Source organism: Lonchura striata, chromosome 1, assembly GCF_046129695.1.
Source record: "Lonchura striata isolate bLonStr1 chromosome 1, bLonStr1.mat, whole genome shotgun sequence".
In the NCBI taxonomy this organism is placed as follows: domain Eukaryota; kingdom Metazoa; phylum Chordata; class Aves; order Passeriformes; family Estrildidae; genus Lonchura; species Lonchura striata.
The window spans coordinates 118,551,733-118,577,056 of NC_134603.1; the positions used below are offsets into that span (position 1 = coordinate 118,551,733).

At 40.8% G+C, this 25,324-nt stretch overlaps 1 protein-coding gene across 11 annotated transcripts in view; it reads left to right on the plus strand.

Annotated features, from left to right (window-relative positions):
* THRB (thyroid hormone receptor beta) overlaps window positions 1-25,324 on the plus strand; it is a 168,409-nt gene that overhangs the window by 9,683 nt on the left and 133,402 nt on the right. For 3 of the 11 annotated variants that reach the window (XM_077787105.1, XM_077787110.1, XM_077787108.1), the window contains exon 1: window positions 2,811-2,906. The exons of 2 other annotated variants lie outside the window; for them this stretch is intronic. The gene's annotated coding sequence lies outside the window, so the exon portion shown is untranslated. Of the gene's footprint in view, window positions 1-2,803; window positions 2,907-3,057; window positions 3,155-3,802; window positions 3,830-25,324 lie in introns of those variants that run through there. 6 more of the 11 variants (XM_021538086.3, XM_021538084.3, XM_077787112.1 and 3 more) reach the window with 6 other exon arrangements.

Below are 25,324 nucleotides of genomic sequence, written 5' to 3' on the forward strand. Positions count from 1 at the left end.
GGAAATCTGGTAGCTCATGTCAGATGCACAATGTCCATTTCCATTAGAGAGCCCAAAGCAACTAAAGCTCTCCCCTGCCTGCCCAGCCCTGAGGTATGAAAGCCAGACAAAAATTACTTAGGAGGAAAAGTAAATTGAGAGCAATAAAGGATAAAATGCTGAAATCCACCAAAGTACCAAGTTAAGTTGTTGTGTTAAAATGCAAAACAAAGAATATGGTTTCACTGACAAGAGCCTTATGCCCTGAAAGATGTACAGGTTATCTTCCAGCTCATCTCAGAGCTGGACTACGTTCCAGGCAGTCCTGGACCAGCTATCAGGCATTTGATGGGGTCAATGTTAGGTCACTTTTTGATTGAAGGAAAGTTTATGGCTCCTGCATTTGTGAACAAAGTAATGGACTGTGCATAACTGATGCAGTGGGAAATTGTGCCTGTACAAGACCTGAACTTTGCTTCTCAGAGAGGAGGAAAATGCTGTCATTACTGTCCTGGAGCAAACTATACTCTGCCTCCCTCTGCTCCTCCCTCCCTCTTTAGTGCCCACTCCGGGTCAGGCAGCACAGATATTGCAGGGTTTCAGAGGCTCTTTGATATGTCCTGCAGTTGGATTGAACCCTTATTCCATGAATGAGAAAAGCATTTATGTGAACGCATGGTAGTCACAGCACATCCCTGAAAATCTAAGAGAACTACAGGACCTTTCCTTTTGCCATACAGAAGTGGTGTTTCAGGCACTGGGAGGGCCATCAATAGAGAAAGTCACAGAGGGCTTAGGGTCCTGGATTTCCCAAAGCTGGGGACTTACAGTTCATGTGCAAGTATCATCTTCTGCCTAAGCAGATAGAAGGGAAGCTGTGGTCATGTGAGGACCCAGGAGCATCTGTCCTCATGCAAAGAAGGTGCCTAGAGGAACACTTTGAAATACTTTGACATATCTATTCCAAAAGATGCAGGGAATTGGCATCAGAATATAGGAGGAAGCCATACCTCTCCAGTATCCACAAATACTTGCTCTTGCCATCAGTGAATGGTGTTCTGTGTCATTGCATTTGATGGGGATGATGACACATTTTAAGGCTCCTATTCTGTCACATGGCTTTGTGTCCCTGCATTTTAGTCATTTCAGAGTAGTGCATCACCACCCCAGTGGCTTATGCTGTGCTCTGTGTTTAGCAGCACACATTTATGACATGGGGAGTGAAGAATGAAGTCTAACTCAAGTCCTTAACTAACCCGTAAGTGATGGATTAACTGCCTACTGCAATCTTTTGCTAAGTATTAATCACTTAACATTATTTTCATTTTTTCAAAAAGTCCTTTGCTGCCTTCGTATGTCAGGACAAACTGGGTTTGAAATTGTGGTTTGAGGGACTCCTGATACACTGCTATCATTAACCTGACAAGGGACCTGTTGTGTTACTTTCTGGGTGCAGGAAGAAGTACATGTGGATGGGCTACAGCTATCAAGGTTTGCTCTTGCTTTACAAACCTGTCTTCCTGGCTGTGGTAGAGTTAAAAAAATAATTACAAGTTTTTTCAAAGGATCACCCACATACACATGGTATGAGAGCTCTTTTCTTTGTTGGTTTCATTTTATTTGTACATGACTCACTCTTGGCAAAATGAGTGAGCCTCATGAGCCTGTAAAAATTCTGTTTGGATTAAATGATTTGCATTAAATGATTTATAACTGCAAGGAGGCTTTAATATTCCTGTAATTCCTTAAGGAAAAACAAACTGATCTTATTCTTTCAAGTAGCTATTGCTTTCACGCCTGTTACTTCAGACGCCATCTTACTCGCTCAAGCTGATAGCTGCTAATGAGACTCTGGGTACTTCTTCCTTGCTTTCCCTGCCTCATGAATTAGAGATGGGTGGTGGGGATGCACTGTCATCTTTTTCTGAGAATATTCTTCTGAGCGTGACTGAAGGCCAGGAAACCTACAGCCTCCCAGACCTGCTTGCCTTGCTAAGAGCAAGGAGCAGCATTTGTGCTGGCCTGAGGTGGGGTGATCATGTTTCCAAGACCAAATTTACCGGAGTTTTGTAGCCCAGAGGCCCATCAGTCTTAATTTTCCTGTCAGAGCCGGTGTGCTGGTTACAGCCACCTCATTCCTGACTCCTGCACGGATCAGCTGTCAGCAGCTGTCTCACACCCTGACCCCTTGGTTCCCCAAGTTCAGAGATGTGGGGGCAAGAGGAGAGCCCTCACCGGGCATCCCTGCAGAGAGGGGACTGTCAGCTGCCGGCAGCCACCGAGGCTGCCCGCACCCGTGGGATAGAGGCCTCGCAGCAGGGTGCGCCTGTCAAAGCCCATGGGAAATGCATGCGAGTCAACAGCGGGACAATCCAGCCGGATGCACGACGTGCCATCAACAAGCCCTTTAACTTCGTGTTTGCGCAGTGCCGCGGCTGCTCTGGCTGCCCACTCCAGAGGCTGAGGCGCGGCACAGTTGTTAAGTGGGGGCCGCTGCCTTCGGCCTCAGACCACGGGGAATCCTCCTCCTCTCCCGTGTCCGTGCCCCTCTGACAGGACGACCGCGGCCACGGGATTTTAATACTCGAAGTAGAAAAGCGCCGCGGTCCCCGCGCAGCGGCTCCCCGGTCGCCCGCAGCCGCTCGCCGCGCCCGCACCTCTCCGCCCGAGCCCGCGGGGCGAAGCGGTCACTGGCGGCGCCCCGGATCCCGGCTCCAGCGGCGCTACAAGTGGCCGCCGGGGGCGGTTTCGGCTCCGGCTCCGCCGCGGTTTCCCTCCGCCCCACGCCCGCCTACCGGCGACCCTCTCCGCGGCGCGGAGGGGCCGCGGGGCGCGTTGCGTAACGCGGCGCTGGGCTCCGCTCCGCCGCGCGTCGCTCGGGGCGGCGGGGAGGCGCGGCGAGGCGGGTCGGGTCGCCGCGGCCGGAGGTGAGCGGTGGCGGCGGGGCGGGCGGGGCCGGGCCGGGCCGGGCCGGGCCGGGCCGGGGGGGCGCAGCGCGGCGCGGCGTGTGCGCGGCCCCGCGGGAGGCGGCGGCGCAGGCGAGGGGAATCCAGGTCACGTCCGCAGCCAGACGGCGGCTGGCGGGAGGGACGCGGCGAGAGGCAGCGCACCGCACCGCACCGCGCCCGGGCGGGCGGCGAGCGGCGCGGGGCAGGCGCGCCGCTGCGCTCCGCCGGTAAGTGCCGCGGGTCACCCGGGCTGCCGCTCGGCGGGCAGCGCGCCCGGCCGCGGGTGTGGGCGCGCAGGGGGCGCCGGCCGCGCAGGTTGGCGTCCCGGAGCGCCCCCGGGGAACCGCGGGGCGAGCGCGGGGGAGCCGAGCCGCGGTGCCCTGCCGCTCACTATATTTAGCCGTCACCGGTGGGGAGAGCGGCGGCAGCGGCGCGCAAACGCTGCCGGGGACAGAGCTCCGCCGGCCCGTCGGGGCGCCGCCCGCCCGCCCGCAGCATCCGGGGGTGGCAGGGGGCGAGCGGCGGCACGGCCCGGCGGGGAGGGCAGGGAGCGAGCCGCGGCACCGCCGGTATTCATCACCGCGGGGGGCGGCGGGGCCGGGCCGGGGGAGCGGCGGCGTGTGCGGCTGCCGGCCCTTCCTGATTTATTTATGTTTGCAGCATAGGTGGTATTTTCCCGTTAAGAGTTTATCCATTGAAGTTTTCTATTTGACTTTCTAAAGCGGCGGCGACAAGAACGACAGAAATCCGCGAAGTTAAAGAGCCAAATGTGTTAATTGTTAACTGAATATAGACGAGGAAGGCTTGTAGTGGGTGGATTGATCAGGCAGCGTACGAGAAAAAAGGAAAAGGCAAAATTGTCAGCCAGGTGCCGGTAGGAAGGAAGAATCGCACCTGTTCTGGTGAGTGGTAGGAGCCACATAGCCCCGTGGTCCCCCGAAACCTTGTTTACCCCTCTGTGATCCGGATGGAGGAAGGCGAAACACAGGTTAAAAATGCTGTAATAAATACCAGGTCTGACCAGGAAGGCAAACGGGACATTTTTTTCTACAGTATAAGCCGTGTTCCGTTTAGTCTTTTAAGACAAAATTTGTGTATTCGAACTGAGCCATCTGCTAGTTATAGTAACATATTTAGTGTTTATTTACAAAACTTAGTCTGTCGTAAATATATTCTTGCATAATTGATAGACCAGATATTTTTATAAGAAATGGTTAGTTTTCCTTTTACAGTTCAGTACTACTTGTGTGTTGAGACAATTTTCTAGATTTTGTGGTTTCTGTTTTCCCTTCTGAATAAACATTTGAGAAGAAAAAACAAAACAACAGAGCAAAGAGTTCGCTCTTTTACAATAAATTTCTGTAATAACAAGGTAATTTTCAGGAGATTTTACCATAATCAGTGGAGTTGCATTGCCTTGCAGAGAGGCTTGAGTTCTGTCCCTTACTTTGAACTCTAAATATCACAGCTACCTGAATGTATAGGAATTTTTAAAAAGAAGAAGCTGGAGGAAATCACTGGAAAGTATAGCTCTTCACCTTCTCATAGGACAGCTGTTCAAGGTACAATAACAACAAAAGTTTTGTGAAACTGTGTATGCCTACTTCCTTCCTGACAAGGCTTTTTTTCTTTTCTGCCAACTGGCATGAAATCACCCTTCATATTAGTCCCAGGACCCTTAAATTAGTCTCAGCCTTCTTCCAGTTTATTTGAATTGGTGACCTTTGGATGAGCTGGTGTGTTCCATTGTTACTTGCTAATGATGGAATAATCTAGTCCTGACGTACCAGTTGTGAAACCAAGAGTGCTGCTGCTGGATGGAAATTCAAATGTCTTATGGCTCCATGGTGGAAACACAGGATTTAGCTGTGGTTTTTATCTGCTTTTAACTCTGTGGACTCTGATTTCCAGAACTGAAAGGGCTCAAACCAAAGTCTGTTAGAGTTGATGGAAAATCTGCCATTGATTTTTACTGGTTTTGGAAAAAGTCTTGTATGAGCTGGTGTTGAGCACATCATGGCTACTACAAATCGTTCAGCCCTTTTGAAATTCTTTGCATATCCACGTCACTATGTAAAGTCAATTTTTTTTTGTGTGCTGTCTCTTTGTGAGAATGTTCTTTTGCTTAGTAGAAAGTGGTGGTATTTTTATTTGCTGTCTTACATGCTACAGCATTAATTTTATTATCTGATCATTTCCTATTATGTGAGGATGATATGGGTGATCTTGGAAAAATTGAAAGTGCTTTTGCTGAAGGCTCCTTACACCAAAGACAGATTTTCAGGTATTTTTCAAAGACCTTGTAGTAGTGGGACATCTGAAGTCATAAGACATGCTTTCTCTGATGACCATATTGTACTTCCCTTGTCCACTATATGGTTGTTTGCTGCCTTTTTTTTTTTTTTTTTTCTTTCTTGCAAATGTGAAGGGGAGAAAGTTGTTAGTGATAACAGATACTAGTGTTCTGTGAAAAAGTTTGCAGAATAACACATACCTGTGGTAGGCATATATCCTCTCCTGGCTTCCCTGTTGTTGATGATGAGCAGGTTTTTTTCCCGTTGGCTATATGTAAAAACCCAGCCAAGAGAAAGCAGGGAGGAGAAAGACTGCTAAACTTAAATCATGGAAGTTTGTCAGAGTTTATTATCTAGTATAGCCTGTCTTGAAATTTGATTCCATTTGGAAGGGAGTCAAGGGATGAAACCTCAAAAAAACTCACCTGATTTGAGGCAGGACATCCTCCAGCAAGAATCTCATTTGCCACCGGAAGGGTGAGACCAGGAATTTTGGCTCCTTGGAAAAGGAAATTCTGGAGCTCATTATCTCTCCACCATCATATTCTGGTTTACTGACTTGGGGTTTGCTTGTTTCTAAAAGCTGAAGAAGGCAAAAGAGACATGCATGTGAAAGAAGCTCAAGTAAGTACCTGAGATGAGGAAAGGCAGGAGAAGCGCGATTACTGTGAGCCCTCGTGCCTTGGATTTCCTTCTAGGACTTGGAAAGTGCTAATTTTGCCAGCCCAACTAATTTGCTCTTAAATGAGAGTTGGCTGTCATGGCAGAAGGCAGAACTGTACTGGAAGGTGCAGGGTAGCAGTGCAGAGCTGCATCTTTTCTCCCTCTTGTCCTTTTTCCTGTGGGATTTCCAGAACACATGAGAATCTGGCCTCTGGAGAAAAGGTGGAGATAGTGCTGGGACATTCTCCACCCACCTGCAGGAACTGAGGGAGCACATCCATGCCATGGGTTTGCAGAGATTATGGCCAGGATCTAAATGTGTGAATTTTCTGTCAGAAGGGGTCAGAGGATCAATCAGGAAGGATTTTCCTGATATTTCTACAGGTTGTCTTTGTTCCCTTCATTCCAAATATCAGAAATGGCTATGTATGTAGTCCTAGATTCTCTCCTGCATGGTCCCATTTAAGTAAATAAATAAAAGCTGTTTGGTAATTCTTCAGGTGTATGACAGCAGAATTCTGCCAAGTCACCAAGGTGCTTTCCTTCTATTTGCTTAACTGAAGGAATGCCTCTGGGAGGGTGAGGAAGTCTTAGTCCAAGGAACTCCTTGGCTTAATTTATCCCATCAAAAAAGCTAGCAGAATAACTCACATGGCCACTAGAGTGGCAGTACTGCTGGCTAGCATTTTTTAAACTTTTCATTAATGGTGCAGTAGAGAAATAATCTCCCTTCTTAGGGATGAGCTAAGATTTTATGTATTGTACAGGGGTAACTAAACAAACAATGCATGTGTTATGAGAGCCTTCATCATTAAAATCAAGGGCAGACTATAAATTTCTGTGTAAAGATTAAACAATTGTATTCCTTTAATTCTGTGTTATTCCATCGGTTGTATGTGGTCCAAGAGGACATTCTGAATAAAGTAATTGAGTCTTGCATAAGTTGTTTCTCTCATTTAATTCACAACACGTGAATGAGATTGTTTCCACTATTCATCACAACTACTTAATTTAAATATGGTCATGGTAGGGGGAGAATGCAAGTAAAAAGACTGGTTGGAAAAGTTACTGTTAACTTTTTCAGTGTATGGTCACACTGCCAAACTGCATGTAAGCCTGCAGCTAGAGAGGAGTGAATTGAAAGCAAATAAAATTGTTTTCTTGACATACAAAAGTTAACCTGAGTATTCCATTTTGAATGCCTTTGGTCTTAAAAATTCTCATTTTACTCTTACCCATTTTAGCTTATTAGAAATTAAATATCCTGTGAAACTAGTGAACTAATGAAAGAATAAAAGATTAAACCACACTTTTAAAAAACACTTTATATCCTCAAGTGTCTTAAATATAGAGAAGCTATAATAATTTTTACTGATGAACTAAAATGCTCTTATGTTATAATTAGATTATACGCATGAAAGTGGTGTGGTCATGCTAGACTACAGGACTGTTCTGTGTCCTCTGGTGAACCTAACCCAATAAATTAGGGTTCTGGTTTTCCATTGGAAGAAATAAAAGGACTGATTGTCAAGCTGCCTAACAGTAAGATAGAAAACAGAGCAAGAAAATCAATGTCTCATCAAGTGTATTTAGAGTCAAAGCAAGTGTAAATCTTTTTTCTTCTGGGTTGAGTGAAGTTGTACATGCAGAACCAAATCACTTGTATGTTCGTATACACAACAATGACTGTTTTATCTCGGGCAGAAGTTCATTCTGCTCACTTGCTAAATTTTTTTCTTTTTATTTTTGATGTTTGAGTGTTTTCTTGGATACTTCATAGGAATTGTTTGGCATGAACTGCATGCCACAGGTACAGCACCAATGTTGCTTGACAGTAAGATGTGCTTTGCAACAGCTGTAGTGTAGGAAAATAAAGGAGCTCTTTGAAGAAAATTAGAAGTATCTGTCAACTACGTAAGTAGTTGGATCACTGAACAATTACTCACTAACTGATATCTTAGTGACATGCATATGGATGAACCATTTTCAAAACATTCACAAGAAAAATATACTTCTGTGGGTAAGAAGAGCTGTTTTCATCACCATTGCAAGTTGGCTTCCTTGAGTTGTGTGTCATGTTTGCTGTCATTATCTACATCTGTACAAGGTTCTTGAACGGTGGGCCTTTTCCTTTCTTACATTTTCATTTGTAGACCTTCACATCTTTATTTCCCTGACTTGGTCTTGTACCTTGGCCCTCTTTAGTATCCTGTTACACCTCCCACTCATGACTTTGCATTGTTTCTCTTGATTCTGCTATGCCAGCTCCTTGCCACGTGCTCCAGCCCACCTGTACTTTGGCAGGTGTGAAGTGCTGCTGCTGCTTGGTTTCCTAGCAGTGGAAAGAGTGACCACTAATAAATTTAAGCTATTTCATCTTTAGCGTTGTTTTTTTCCTCTGACCTTTAGCACAAAATCATTGCTGGTTCATTTGCTTACCTTCTTGCAACTTTTGACAGGTAAAATTGCCTTCATGTGACTTTATTCTGTTTTCTAGCTTTACATTAAAACAGTTTTATTCCCATGATTTATTAACTTCTCCCTGGCTCTGTTTTATTTTTAATATTTCATACATCTTTAAAAAAGATATAGCATGTTTGTCTGCAAGGTGCTTCAAATTATAATTATGAGCTGTAGCATTTATGTATAAGGCTTAAAATAACTGCGTTCCTCCCTTCAGGAAATTGAAGGGTTTATCTTGAGCCTTCTTTTATAAGTTATGTGTCTTAGTTTCCATACAGCATTTTTTCTCATTAAAAGAAGATAAGGTGAAATGCATTATCCAGTTAGATAAACAAGGAAAGAGTCTGTACAGGGTTGTATCCATGTAATTCCAGAATATAAATGACCACGCACATAGGCACTAAAAGACAGAGCATTTGTGACAAATTTAATTTTTAAAGCAAAGTAATTACTTCAATTAAATATTAAAGTATAATTTTATTTCTAAAAATACAGAGAAAATTGTGTCTGGAACACAGAGTACTTCCTATGCAGTGCTGAACTGCATATATTTTGTGTTGTGCTGGATTCGCTGATGTGACTTACTGAAGTGATTTAGTTTATTGAAATTCTCTATGTGACCAGAATAGAACAGCTTGGACCAGAGGACTTGGATCAACTATTTAACTGTGAAAGTTGCTGATTATTAAGATTAAAGAAAGGAGAAGAAAAGGAGAAGAAATACCAGAGTTTGATACGCAGCTTTAATTCAGGCATTTTTGAATATTATGCAGGTAAACTAAGCTTTAGAGTTCGATGATGCTATTGCTTCGCTTTTTAGGGTGTTTAGCCCTATGTAATAATTATCATCCCTGAAAACTACACCCCCTCTTAACTTTATTTGAAACCAGGAAACTTGAGATCAGACCACAGGGAATGCAGTTGGTTGTGTAGAATAGTGTGAGCATGTGGTCCTTGCCTGTGAGTTACACATGTGCAACAATAATTTTTCACTGGTTGTGAATTTTAATTGAAAATCATCTCTGCACCATGAAGGTATCTAACCTGATTACCCAACTTTGTATTTAATTGTTGCAAACTGTTTAGCTCTCTTTATTTTTCTTGCTTCTCCTATTTCCCCTGCTCTTAGTCCCATGCCTCAGACACCTCACACTTTTCTCCTTTGCCAGAAATGGGAGAGGGATGCTAGAGACATTACATTTTTTGAAGAATCCTTGACCTTCTTTCCCCTTAGAATGTCCTGTCAGTTTCTCCTGTTTTGAATCTAGCCACTGTTGAGGGCAGCTGCCATGCATCTGATTCTTTTTTACAGAATCTTCTTGCCACCAGAAGGGATAAGCCAATGGCAGGAGTCCCACTTGCCGTTGTGTTGGCCAGAACCTGTGCCTCAGCCTTAACTTTTTGCATTACTGAGTATTGAGTTCTTTGGGGTTTTTTTTTATCCCCAGTTCCACTGCCATTTGGCATCTCCCTCCTTGTCACCCCTACCTGGCAGTTCTGCTGGCTGTGTATGACCCATGCTGTGCGACTTGGACAAAAATGGTGATAGCCTCTGAAGGCTCCAAAATGCATGAAGCCTTCTTTCTTGCCAGAGTAGGTTGTTGCACAAGATACCATCTTGATGGCAGCTGTCTTCATTTGCATTGAACTCTGGGAGAACCCAGAGACTGCTCTGATAGTCAAGCCTCCTAGGATGCCTGTGTTCTTTCATCCTCTGCCCAGGGAGGATGAATCTCACCCGCTGCCACTCTCACAGTAGGATGCGGGGAATGCGCTTGGAGCCATTCTGGCCATGACTTTCCAGTGGGTGGATGGTGGGAGTGTGTTTTGCAAGGCAGAAGGATCTTCTGCTGTTATCTCTTTGACAGACCTCATATCAAAGCACTCTCTTAGTTTTGGGAAGTGCTTTCTGTGCTTGGAGGTTAGGCATGAATGGGAATAGCATGACCTGGGGAAAAGAAAGTGCTGGATTCTATAATTCCCAAGGGAGGAAGGACTCTGGTCATACTGTCTCTGTAGAGCAGTTCCCTGAGCTAGCCATCCTCATCTCTCTATCCTACTTGCAGTGACATGGGTAAGTCTCCTTGCATTGTCTCTGCAGTGGCCTCTCTTCAGTGCCGCAGTCCTTGCGTGGAACCATGTACATGGAAAACCACATGTATATAGAGTGTGGTCCCTTCTGTTTTCAGATGTTTTAACATCTGAAATACCTGATAGCTTGTAAATTCCAGAATCTGGATGAAACTTTTTTTTTTTCCCCAAATACTACAAGAAATGGTTTGTGAAGTTTGATAAACTTAGACAAGCCCCTCTCCCTCACTTTCCCTTTTTGACTAGACTTTTATTTTCACTGGGACAGCAGGATTCATCCTTGTCATAAGGTCCTTTCTTGCCAAGTTACAGGTTCTCTTCCAAGGACTAGAATTCAAGTAGTTGAAAGAAAAAGAATTTAAGATTTTGCTGCCAAGTTAGATTCTCTTCCAAGGAATAGAATACAAGCAGTTGAAAGAAAAAGAATTGAAAATTTTGCATATAGAGAAAAGCCCAACACCAAACATTTCCTTTGCTGCTTCTGCAGAAATAGCATGACTCTTTGTACAGGTTCCCCAGAGGCATTGTGACATCTCCATCCTTGGGGATGCTAAAAAATAGGTGGACATGGTCCAGGGCAACTTGCTGCAGGTGACCCTGCTTAATTGAGCAGGGTGGTAAAATGGACAGTCTGCAGAGGTCCTCTCTAGCCTCAGGCATTCTTTGACTGAAACTTCCTGAAAAGGCTTTGAAAGGGAATTGCAGTTCACTTTGATAGAGCTGAGTGAAATACAAAATAATTTAAGGTAGATTAATTCAATGGAAAGTGTAGAGCACAATTTCAAATTAAGCTGGTCTGCCAGGCTTGCCCATAATAAATTCAGGAGAGTTAAAAAAAATTATAAATTTATACCAAATTAACAGAGCAAATCATATTGCTTCTGTCTACACAAACAACTGAAGCGCCTCTGTAATTTTAAAAGGTGCTATAAATGCATTTTCCATGCACAGATTAGAGTTATAAGCTTACTTAAAACTTAGAAAGAGAATTCATGCTCTCACCTTTGCACATAAGAGGCCAATTCTCAGGATCATTGCCTTTGATCCCATAGAAAGAATCATAGGATTAAAAAGGAGCCAGGACTTGCCTGCTCTTTAGTAGTAATTTTCTGATTATACTTTGTTCATACGAATGTAAATGTAAAGAGCCAAATTTATGTAAGCAGACTACTCTGTGAACCTTTGCCCTCCCCTCTCCCTCAAACTTTGCTGTCCATTTTGGCTCCCAGTGCATTTTCAGAAGTCTCTTTCTAGGGTTACTTGTCTCTCTAGCAAGAAGCCCAGGTTCTGAAAGCAAGAAAGTGGCAGAAGTCCAGCCACAAAACCTGAACTCAAGCAATCTTCCCTTTCCCATTACTGCTACACCTGCTCATGAGGCAGCCCTGTGGGGACCAGTGTGGACACTGGCTGGCAGCCAGGTGTGTACCAGGGATTTCTTTACCTTTGCTCATAGATAGAGCTCATCCACAAATGGCAGCTAGAAATTCATGCCAATAATATAAGTTCACATTAGTTTGACCTGTGTTTTACAATAACAGTGCAGGCTGCATTTTTCCTGAAAAAAAAAAAAAAATTCTCAGTATTTTTAACATAGTTTATTTCCTCAGCTTAGGACTCGCAGGAAAATTTATCAGCAATTTATGGTGGAGAGAGAAGAAAAAGGGGAATTGGATTCCTGGCAGGGTATTGCTTGCTGGCTGTGCAAACATAGTGTGCAATAAGACAAAAAGCTTGGACTCCTCTTTATGATGTTCAACTCCAAGCCAATTAATTTGACCTCAGCCTCTTTAAAACGTGTCTGTATAAATCTAGCTGTAGTCCATTTTGATGATCACAAGTCTGCAGCTGAATTAATTATTTGATGGTGCAAAAAAGCTATGTAAAAGCAGACCTTTACCACTGAAGCTTGGATCTACAAGATCAAATCTACAGACAGATTTTCTTTTCTAATGTTTTCTTGTTAAGTGCTTTCTTATGCATCATAAGTGCTTTCTTATGCATCATGCTTAATCTTGTCAATATTTCTTTAGATCTTGCTCCTTTAAATAGCTCTGGATGGGTGGAACATCCCGTACTTTTTCAGAGATCTCCTGGAGTCTGTGAAAGCTATTTGTGTGAACATGGGCAGCTGAAAGAAGCAAAGGCATTGTGAGCCCTGCACAGTCTTAAGATGGTCTGTGTTTGGGACATGAGAGTAATATGGCATTACTCTGTTTGATTTGGAAGGTAATCTAATCTAAAAGAGTTTGAAACAATTTGCAAATTCGGATGGTAGAAACCTCAGTGTTGGGTTTTTCTCTTCTTTAAGAGGAGAAATATTTAAACCCAGAAAGAGCATCAGGCAGGAAGAATTTGAGAGATTCAGCCTGGCAGATATTGCAAGGCATGTGATAGAATAGGACTGAGCTTTACCTATTGCTGTGTGAAATTAAGATCTGCAATCTCTGTTAGGAGCTCCAGATTTCACAACACTTGGGTGATGGTGTAACAGGAAGAAGGGTGTGGGCAAAACTAAAGAGCTACATATGAGTAATTCAAGACCTCACCTGTTTTCCCATATGGAGAACAGGACAAAGTGGGGAAAGCAGATGGACAGATCAGAAGTTAGAGTTTAATCGCTTAACTTTTGCTGAGCTTATATGTATTGAGGATAATCTTTGGGGATTCATGTTTGTTGGGTGCTTTTTGCATTTTTTTGGAGGATGCATTTTGAGCAAGAAAAAATGTTATCTGGTGTCACACCTTTTATAGTCTGTCTCAGCATAGCAAATCTGAGCTACTAAGTTATAGCCAGCAGATGCCAGCAGTCTTTGTGGTACTATACTGTTCGTTTACTTGGATGTGTTTTCTGTAATGATGTTCCCAGTGGTGAACAAGCTACCTTTTTAATAATATCAAAGGGGTGGAATTACTGCCTCATTTCCGTGTGAAAGTCTCAGTGAGTATTACAAGCAGATTATGACTATAAGTAGTGCCCAGAAGGGAAAGGTCAGAAAGAAAAAGCAATGATCCCAGCAATGATTTTTAAAATTGGGTCAGCATTACATATGTTAAATAAATACATATCTTCCTGCAATGTTTGAAATCAGGGTTAGGACTCCAAAATGAAACTTAATGAGATTGTCTTCAGTGGCTATTTCGGCTGGAGAATTGAGAAAGGCAAAAATAAAGGTAGGTGATACAAGCTTGCTGTTTTCCAAAGCTCAACAGTTTTGTGAGCAAAATTATCTGCTTACAGGGTGTTTTTAAGATGGAAGTAATTTTATCTTCAGTGCTAAATTTGGTATCAGTATACCCAGCTATCTGCATTTGTCTATATGGCAAGTCTAATATCTTGATTTGGGGATTAAATTTATACTATGCTCCTATGTATTATTCTTTAGACCTTACCTTAGGTTTTGGTTTTGTTTTATTGTTTTATTTTTCTTTTTCTGTTATAATAGGCAATCTAATTGTTGAATATTGTTGCATTTCATATTTACTGATATCTTTGTGAAAAACTTGGTGAAAGTTCGTGAAAACTCAAGGCTCCTTATACTCCTATATGTCAGTTAGCCAGTGGTATTGATACTGGATGCAATTAATGCTCTTCTCTTTGTAATCCAAGCTAATGTCCTCTAATCAACATTATGTAATTCAACAAGTAGAGCAAAACCTACTGAATTAAGATACTGTACTGTCCTATTATCTCTGGATGTGCAGCATAGCACGTATTTTTGTATCTTCTGAACATTTTGTAAATCCACAGCTGAATTTCTGGGAGTAAATGCATTGTATTTTTGAGTTAATGAATTTCACTTTCTTTCACCACTTATGTTCAAGTTATGCTTCTGCTGAATTACACATTGTTAATTAAGAATAATTTTATCTCTTTGGTTAACAGAAGAAATTGGGGCATTATTAGGGTGTTGGCCTTACTGTTTCCACAACAGGTTAGCTGCTTTGATCTGGCTGTGTTGACAGTAAAATTGGGTCTTCTGCTTGGACGTGTAGAAGTATGTGTTTGGTTAGACTGTTATCAAATTGAAGGAAATTAGTAGAGCTGGTAAAGTGAAGACAGGCACAGTAATGATAAAAAAGAGAGAGAAAATTAAGCCATGCAGGCTCACTCAGAACACTGTCACTATGCTGATGTAATTTGTGACTGTAAACAGAGGTCATGGTGTGATGCTACAGCTATCCCAGCTCTTCTCAGTTTTCTACCATTTTCCTGTAGCTCATACAAGCCCAGTCCTAGAACACTGCATTGCTTTTTGTGTACTGCTCCTTATTTATTCTTTTTTCCCAACCAGAAGAGATTAAGCAGGAAAGAATTCAGGCAGGAGTTTGAAAAATAATAGTGTGAAACAAGAATTAGACTAGAAAAGACTGCAAATATACATATATATACTATCTGTATATGTCTGATACATCTGTTACTGACCTTGTCTGTATTGGCTGAACGTATTGGTGAAAGATTACTGTAAAAAGTGAGGATTTTAAAAATTTTAACAAGGTAATTTACTTACTAGACTTTGGTCCGTGTGTGATGGTATTAACACTCTCGAAGTGGACAATAGGAATTAACTTGTGTAAAGCACCAGCAGCTGTGCATTATAGAATGATTAAACTTTGGTAGAATGAGGGGCAGGCAGCTACTGAAGCCCCCTCTTCCATGATCATTTTTGGTATTAGTGATATGTCCTGGCTTTGAACACTAAATGCCTTTTACCTAATTTAACTCTAGTGTAACAACATTGAGAATATGGGGCATTTCCAAAGGAGGAAAGAAAATACATTGAAGTATTTCCTTATTTAAGTGTAATAGTTTTCCTTAGTTAAACATATGGAATAATATAAAGTAAGATGCAGCAAAAATAAGGTTCAGTGGTATTTGCCTCAAGTAAGCATATGCAATCTTATAAGCACTGTGTGACATTTTAAATTTTATTTAATTTTCCCTTTCAGCTTCAGACTGGCAGTTAAAGTGCCCTTAAGGAGTCGTTAATCTAGTTGAAGTGCTCTGATTACACTGATCTTTTCTTCCTTTTCCTTTTCTTTTTGGTAGTATTTTAAGGTTTGCGGATTTTCAGGGAAGAAATGCCATCTCTCTTATTAGCTAAAGCTACTCAGTGCCCTTTCAGTGATGTTCACAGTCACCACTCAGCCAGAAAAGGAGGAGGACCTTGCAGAATTGCAGGTTATATGCGACCCTAATTCAGAAGTGTGTCTGTAATTTAGAAAACTTGCAGGGTAGGTTGTGGGATCCATGCTGTGGTTGGCCATCTCACTGGCTGTTTGGTTCTTCTCAAAAGAAACACTGTTTAAAATGTTACAACAGCATTTGTGAAACTTGTGATTTAAAATCACAAGTTAAATTTAATTTAAATAAAAAAATCCAACTGTGACTAAGTATATGAAGATTGTAGGTTGGTCACAGCAGAAGAGATTGCATTTCAAGACCAATGCTATGAGAAGTAGACAGGGAAGAAAGGAGGGAAAAACACCCCAGTCTCCATGTCAGAATTACCAGCTTTTTTTCCTGTAGTTGCTTGGTACCCCAGCTGGGCAGCACTCCCTAAAATGGGGTGGTCATACCTGGGTTTGAACAGAGGTGTCATGGTAGAACTTCAGTGCTTTTCAGTGATCCCATTAGATTTCTTCCTCATGAAATTTTCAAATATATCTTGATATCCTTAATTTCAGAATGTAGCACGTCAAATAAAGAGCATTAGTCCTAGCATTTGGACAACACGCATTTCAACTGGATCTTTTTTTAATACTGCAGTGTTCACAAAAAAGCAAGTTAGGTGCTTGTTTTTTCCTTATTGTTATTTTTCTATTTTTTTATTATTGATTTTTCCTTATTATTATTTTTCCTTATCACATAATTCCTTATTGTTTTTAATTTTTTTTTTTTTTAAGAATCCAGCTTGTTCTAGTATAGTCCTTACAAGGGAACATTTCAGAAGATCAAATGAAAAGTCACAGTTCCAGTAGAGTATGTTTATGAGTATGAGAGTATGTCTTTAAGTCCTGTTGTTACTCCAGACCCACCACTCTCAGCTGCTGCAAAGTCATAAGGATCACTAGATTCAATTTAATTTGTCTTCTAAAACTGCTGATGAGCTTCACAGGTGTCTGGGTGGCTCTGCAGAATGGCTGGGAGAAAACTGTTTCAGGCAAAATCCTTACAGGTGAATAGTGGATGTAAGCTTATTTCTCATAATCTTCATTCTGTCATCATAATCCCCTGAGGAACTTTTGGAGCCTAGTGGTGGTTTTAGAAATGTATAAGGTAGCATTAGAAATAAGATGCATAGGGAAGTAGTAATAATGAAGGAGAGACTATTTCACTGTTGGTGAACGTCTGGAGATTAATTTCCTGACTTTAAATTCCCAAAGTGCTAGGAAGTCATCTGATAGCATAAAGTAAAAATGAGCAGTTTGCATCCCTATCATAATTATGGTGTTTAATTTGTGCTGCTTTCTTGCCTGAATTCCAGTATGTTTGGTCTGAATTGTTTGTAAGGATAGACTAGTAATCCATCAAGAATGACAAATTACCATGGTTTGTTTGTGTTGTGGTGTCCAAGTAAAAATCTCTTTTCTGTTTGTACCTGCATATATTTAAGACTGAATTTACCTATTTGTATGTTAACCATTTGTAAATGGTACTTCACAGTCATATGAAAAGAGATAGTCTTTTCAAGATGTTCCAACATATTTTTATATAATTCTGTCTATTTTCTATAGCTTTTCTGGTTTTTAACACTTCATTAGGAAAAATATACCTAAATGATTCAATTTTCAATGCTGTCTGGTTACCCTTGTTAGAAATTATTCTTTAACTCTGTATGTTTGCTTTTTTTGAGGATATCATGACTCATTATTTACTCGTGCGTAATCATCTTTAGTAAACAGTGCATCTAGTGAGAGCTAATACAGAGCTCTGTGTGTATCAGTTAGAAAGAGACCCTTCGAATCAAAAGTTCCTGCCAGCTTCCACCTCCTTAGCTAATATCACCTCATAATATAGAGCTAGTCACAAAATACAGAAGTAATATTTGTGTTTCAAGAAACAGGAAAGCTTGCAAATAAACCAGGGCTCAGTAACATGTATGTCTTCAGGGCTGCAGCAAAATATATCAGGTCATATAATACTCCAGATTTCTATTTTGTGTCTAGTATCTTACTGCTATGTTTAGTTACTATTGTATACATTTTCACTTAATGCAAGCAGCAAAAAATGGCATAAAATAGAATAATTTAATCCTGTCCTTTCTCCTTCTGTGGGAAGAAAATATACTTTGTATCTATTACCAGTTCCTTTCCTTAACATGATATCCTAGGTTTAGATTTTGAATCATTCCCTGGCTGACTAAGTGATGACTCGCTCGTTTTGTCTCCTGTTTATAAAAGAAGTGAAAAGATTTAGCTCATGAATTTTTCATACAGACTACAGATGTACTGGCTGGGGCCAAATGCTGTCCTCAGTTGCAAGTCAGAGTCGCCGGTGAGCTGTCAATGGCAGTGCTGTGAACGTATTTCAGTGTAGTACTGAGATTTAAATGTTTTGTTTCTAGTGTGCATACGGGGGTAAGAATTTAGGAGATGGTAGATAACTAGATTATGAAAATAGATAGGAAATAGAGGTTCATTTTCCAGTCCAACATGCTGCTGCCAGTATTGAAGCAAGAGTAAAACCATTACTCACTGCCCTGCGGGTGCTGCACCCTGCAATGAATGAGTACCATATTTTAAAATACCCAGTAACATTATGAAAAACTGAAGTCGAAGCAGAAGTTCAGATCTTAATTTGTGAAACTGCCATTCCACCTTTGGTGCTCCCAGCCAGAAAAATCTGATTGTATTTTAAACTGTCCTAAATGGACTTTTCCTTTTCTCTTCTTAGGAACTGCCTGTGAAACCAAGAGCAAGGAAAGGTGTAGCACAGAAGGCAGCTTTACTTGCCTTCATAGCCTGGTTTCAGGTTGGAAATATCCCTCTGAAGTTTTACTGTATTCTTTCAACCTCCCTGTTTTTCTGTACTTTGAAGTTAAAAACCAAGTTAACCTTTGACCAAGAATTTCAAAATCACCTGGTAGAAAGCCCTTCCCTTTCTGCTGCCTGATAAATGAAAAACTCTCCTTTGCATATAGGACTCAAAAAACCTCTGTAGAAAAGATGTGAGGCTTTATTAATTCTGAATTGCAGTTTTTCTGGATAATTCTCTTTAGCAGGAGGCACCTCTTCCAGGTGTTTGAAGCTCTTCCTTCCTTTTGGACCTGGAGAATAGAATATTAGGCAAAAATAATTAGAGGGAAAATGTTAGCAGCACTGTCTTGATGTAAAGACCTTACCTGCAGCTGGGGTCTGCCAGGTAAATGAAGATGATTGTCAGCCTCACCAGCTCAACACCTGATATGAAAGAAGAACCAGCACAAAGAAAGCTAATTGGAAATATGCCCCTGCCATGTGGTTTTTGTGCTGAAATTTAAAAAAAAAAAATCCCTTTGTGCTGTGCTTGTTTTTTTTCCCATTGATTGTCTCATTCAGGATCTGTTTTCTGAAAAAGGGCAGAGCATGGGCCATTCCTGGTTTCACAGTCCTCTCCATCTAGTGGGCGTAGGAAGTCTCAACCCCTGTACTAAATTTCAATAGAAAATGAAGAGCATTGTCTGGTATAGGGTAGATGGTATATTTCATATTTGAAATTCCAGTCACTACTTCCTGCATGAGCATCTTGAGGTTTCTGAGTGAATCTGTTAGCAGTTTCATAGATTTCTGTCCTCTTGTAAGGTTTTATTAAACCTTTTTTCTGGTCCTGTGTCAGGATGGCTCTTAGGGGTGCTCATGGGCTCTGCTCTGTCTATGGGATGGTTTTGTGTCGGGGGGAGCTGGGTATTGGTACCTCCTGGGCATGGCACCACGGGTGCTCCATGAGCCAGCGCCGTGCCTGCCACTGCCTTACATCCCCCTCGGTGCTCCTGGCAGAAGGCTTCACATGAAGAGGCTTTCTGTCAGATGCACGGGGTAGCATCAGTGGCATGGTTCAGCAGACCTGCAGTTCTGAGTGGGAAGGGGAGATTTCCAGACTGCATCATGGTCTGTAGAGCTGGGTGAGTGGTCAGACCTCTCTTGCACCCACAGGTAGTCCAGCGAGCTCTGCAGTGTTGTCTGTGCATATAGGCTGAATGCTCCTGCTTCAGGTTGGGAAAGTCAGAGATTCCTGCTCAAGATGCAGCTCTGAAAGCATTGAGGTAGGATGTTTTTAGTACCTTTTCAGGAGATGATATGTACCTGGAAGGGACATTCTTCTAATGGAGACAGTGTTGTTTATTGTGGATAGATACACAGGGAAGGCAGATGGTACACAAACTCCTGAAGTACTACCAGGATAATGGAAGATAGGTCTTTTAAGGGAAATCATAAACATGTTTGGCACAAATACACAATAAAGTGTCTCTTGTAAAAGTCATACTTCCAGTGTTGCCTAATCAATTTGGTATGGTGTTTTTGAAGGTTTGATTTCTTTTATGCCTTGTGTCTCCTTCTGGTATTCAGATGTCTGGCTGGTGAGGCCTTTTGATGCTATGTGTTGTATTTATAGCCCTTATGAACTTGTCTTGCAAAATCACTAGATTTTAATCACTCGCTTCTTTAAGAACTGAATCTTAAATATGCAGACTCCTTGGCACTTAGCTTTATTTGTCTATCAAAACACATTAAAGACAAGTCGGTCTATTGGAGCTAGTTAGCTTGAAAGGGTTACTGATTAAGTTACTGGCTTTTTCCAGGGGCAGCACAGAGTTGAGTAACAGTAGATAGATGGACAGAAAGATTGGAAAAGAATTATTAATTTAAGTATCTTGGAGTCTTAAACTCCAGTTTTAGCAGAGCAAGTCTGTCATTATCTGTCTTGCTCTTTCTGAGGGAAGTTCTGATCTAAGGCTGCTGCTGAGTGCCATTTTGAAAATCATGTCAGGGATAATTGCTGTTGCGAAGGTAGACATTCACAAATTCTACAAGACGCCTGGGATATAAAAATGGTGATATCTCTAACTACCCATTTCCTTGCTTTTTCTCCTCTTTCCTGAATTATTGAAAAAGAGATGTTAGGGAATGATGCTGGTAAAATGGATTGACTGCTTTTAAGTTTCTAAACTCAATCTTTTCTTTGTTTCGTCTTTTTATATCTTCTTTTCTTTGAATGTCCTGGATTTTTCTTTACCTTTTAAAATTATTTTCTACGGAGAGTTAAAATTCTCAGGGAGGTTTTTAGACATAGGATATGAACTGTACTAACTGAACAAAGAACAGTTCCTATTGAAGCCTGTCTGTGTGGCAACATGAACACAGAATGGAAGAAAATAGGATATTAAGAAGGAATCTCAAAGATGCGATAACTCCCCACTCCTTTGCTACTAAAATACCTTAAAAATTGAGAGAAAGCTGATAAGGCAGTGTGTTGAAGATAGGCAATATACTGTATAAAAGTACAAGTTTAGCTTTCAACTTACATAATAGATGGGGGAAAATGTCACTCCAGATTATACTAGTTGCACTAAATGCCTGTCTATTAAAAGCAATTGAGTTTTTTCCTGCTGTGCTGGCATATAGAGCTGCTGTCTGCTTTGCTGTAGCATTCAACCAACACAATTTCAGCTATGTTGATTTTTTTTCCCTGAAACTGTATGTCTGTCAGTCACTTTGCAGAACTTACTTGGAATTATGGATATAAAAGCTATGTGACAAGGAAGAAGGCTGCTGTTTCATCAGTCCCTGCTTTTCAGTGTCTTTTCTTAGAGCAAAGTAGAATTTTAAGAGTTTTGGAATGTCAGTTCTTCAAGTGTTGTGCAGGCAAACTGCTACTTATTGCTAATTTTATTAGGTAAATTTTGGGGAATTTTGATCCTTAGCATTTATATTCAGTGGTAAAAATATTATATGTTTAGTTTAAATTTTTAGAGGCACAGTACTTGAAATGGGCTGATGTAGCATTATGTACCGTATCAAATAATGAGACAAACTTTTGTTATTGCTATCATGATTCTTCTTCTGAAACACAGGCAGAAGTTGTTTAATTTGTGAGCAATCTACAATATTTTTTCCTCTATTTAAGAAAAAGGGTCATTTTTGTGTTTATTTGTTTGTTTTTAACTGGCCAGTTGAAAACCTTGACTGTTGTGTTTTGTTTCGCTTTAGGAAAGAAACTAGCCAAAGTGATCTTTCATTTTCTCCAGATTATGGTGCTACTCTGATAATAGTTAAGGAATTTATTTTTTGCTGGGTTTTGATACTAGATACAGGATCTTAAATTTTCAACAGTGACTCATGATTTGGCATAAGGCCACTTTAGAGTGCGTAACCTAAAACATCTGAAAGATTGTATTCAGTTCTTACTGGAAACAAGATTCCATTAAAGACATTTCAGTTGGTCAGAGAAGTGCCCAGGCGTCCAAAATCATCACTTGTATGTGCAAACTGAGCTTATTAGATTTAACAAGAAATTAGATTTGAAAGCTTTAAATAGTTTGAAAAAGTTAGAAGATTAAAATCAATCAGATTTTTACATCTAGCTGTAATTACATAATACAATGTGATGATAGTGTAATTTATGATATAATGTCATTTATTATAAAACAATTGTGCTATTATTGCCTGTATTAATGCAAAGGGAAGGAAAGCAGGCATAACTGGTGGCTAGACAGTGTGTTAGATTCCACTGTTTTGTATACTGCAGTATAGAATCCCCTGTAATTTTCTGAATACAACACTCACAACACCAATTTTGTGGCTATTTAATGGAATTACACAATCATAGAACGGTTTGTGTTTGAAGGGGCCTGCCATGGTCAGAGATGCCTTCCACTTGATCAGGTTGCTCAAAGCCTTATCCAGCCTTGCATTGAATATGTCTGGGGCTAGGGCGTCTAGAACTTCTCTGGAAAACTTGTTCCAGTGCCTCTCCATCCTCATAGTAAAGTATGGGTACTATTAGTTCAGTCAGAGAGAGAAAGAGAGGTTTTCAAACCAGGCTGGGCCTGGGAAAGAGCTGGAAAGAAATGTAAATAATTCTCTATTTCTCTGTTGTTCACATTATTTATAGATATGTTCTGCCACTGTGCGTCATTCTCTGAGCACCAATGGGGTGAGATGTTTTTACTTTAAGACAAGTGAAATTAGTCTGCATGATGTTCTCTATAAAAAGAGCAATGTATTTGAAATAAATCAGTTGAGTTCCATTCATCCAGCCTTCTGATGGGAGTTCTTTCATTCCCGTCCTGCCTGAACAGCAACAGTAAAGAATTTTCTTCTAATATCTTATCTAAGCCTAATCTATTTCAGTTTAAAGCCATTCTGCCTTATCCTGTTTCTGCACTTCCTTGTAAAAAGTCCCTCTCCAGCTCTCTTATAGGCTCCCTTTAGATGCTGGAAGGTGCTCCAAGGTCACACCAGAGCCTTCTCTTCTTCAGTCTGAACAACCTCAACTCTCTCAGCCTGTCTTCATCAGAGAGGTTTTCCAGCCCTCTTATCATCTTCATGGCCTCCTCTGGACTCACTCTAACAGGAAGCTGCTAAGCAGTTTGACATGAAAGAAAAACCTAAATCTTACAGAGCAAAATGTAAGACCTAGCAATAGTTGTTAAAGCAGCAGCATCAAAATCATCGAATGACAATTTATATATTGATAGATAAAAGTGGTGTGCTGTGCTTATTTCTGCCAAGGAAATATTGTTCAGATTTTTGTCACCAGCAGCTACCAGTGAGGATCATCTGAACCAGTACATTGTCTCCAAAATACAGTCCAAAATAGAGACAGTCCATAAGTATGAGCTTGTTGGTGTGTTTAATTCCCAAACACTGGCTAGTTCTCTTAACTGCTAAAACCATCAGGAATTTTATCAAAATTCCTTATCAAAAATAAGCAAAAATAATTTGAACATTATAGATAAAAAGGTCTGATTTCAGATAGATGAGACTGCCACAGTCATATTTTGTGTTTACAGCATTGTTTTCATCACAGCATAAAATGGGAATTAAAAAATATTTAAGAGGTCACCGTGTATGTGTTCTATGGGTCAGGTTTTTAGTTCATTACTGTTCTGAATGAAGAAAGGGGGTACAAAACAGAAGGAAATCTATAACAGTTCCATGAAACAAGGAGCTGCTCATCAAATAATCTTCATAGTGACTGTCAGCATCCAGGGCAAGATGTGTTCATAGTTAATAATTTTGATTCTTTATCAATGAGGAAACCACAGAGTGTTCTGTCCAAGTTTTTAAAGATGCCATCAAAAATGCCATTCAAGATCTTGATTAAAACAGAGTATGCCTTTTGCACAATGAGTTGTTGTGGCTGGATCTAATTAACAATGAACAATTGCAACCATGAGAGAACAAAATAAAATAATGATTCAGATGAATTATAGAGCTTTTCCATTACGTAGTCCATATGACTGATCTCAAATACAAAAATCGCAGAGTGGTTTTTGTTTTAATTTCAGGGTAAAACATGAAAGTTAAAATATTATATGTAGCAAAAGCTCTTCTGGTTTGTAAAATTTAAAATGTGGCTTTCTAATTCATTGTAGCTTAGGTCAAATTCACTTGCTTTGTCACAGACTCACAGAATATCCTGAGCTGGAAGGGACCCACAAGGATCATGGAGTCCAGCTCCTTGCCCTTTACAGGACAGCCCCAAGAATCACACCATGTGCCTGAAAGCATTGCTCAAACACTATTTGAATTCCTTCCTTTTAAATAGGAAAGTAAACTATTATGAAAACATGTTCTGAATGAAATGGAAAAGAGAGAAAGTAGAATGTTTAGGGTCTTAGTATTGCCCATGGATCTGGAATCATGCGTCAGAGGGATCAGGCTGGAAGATTATGAACCTCTGCCTCTGTCCCCTATTTTCCTATTCCTCTCCTCTGCAGCAGGCTTTGGGCACCACCAATCACAACTAGCTCTATGCTGCTGTGGAAGGATAGTAGAGGGGATGCTGCCCGTTCCTCCCTCCAATCAAATTGGGACTACTCAACCCCCTTGTGCCTTGGGTTTGCTCCAAGTGCCTCCTACCACTTTATTCCTCCCTGTGTATTCCTGTCCCATTGCCTTCCTGCAGTCCTGACTGGTTCAGGGATCCATGCCAGAAGTCAAAACATTGCAATTAGTGTATTAAAAAAAAAGGTTATAATTGGAAAAAAAAAAAAAAAAGGTTATATTACTAGTGCAACTGGTGTCTTTTGCATGGATCTGGAATTCCCCCAACCATCTAATTAATGTCTGTCTCCAGAAAAGCAATTAATAATAAAACAGTGGATTTTTTAGGTCATACATTGCACTGGCATGGCAACTGTCCCAATATGTTCAGGTATAACCTTAAAAAACCAATACAGAATTGCATGTTACTGATACCAGTAATCAGTTATTTACAAAATCTAAACTAGGAAAATGAATCACTGATCTTAGGGAAGAGGTTTGGGAAAGTAATTACAATTTTATTTACTGTATTTTCTTGAATAACTGTCAGATTCTCCCATTTTAGTTTTTTAGTTTACCAATAAGCTAGTAAGGTCAAAATGATCTCAGAATAAATTTATACAAAATGTTTTTACTTTGTGATTCCCAGCTCCATGTGAGGAAATATAGAAATCATTGTGACTTAACAAGAGTAGGAACTGTGGTGACCATTACTAAATAAAAAATGTGCATCATATAGTAAAATAACTTCTCAACTACATTCTGCTCATGAAATATATTGAAGTGAAACCTAACATCATCTTTAATTCGGAGAGTGGGATGCTAGAAGTCATCTTTGCTTTTGTGTTTTCTTACTGTTGGGACAAGCTAGGTGGCAACAAGCTTCAAAGCATTCTCAGGGCTGGAGTGGGTCCCTTG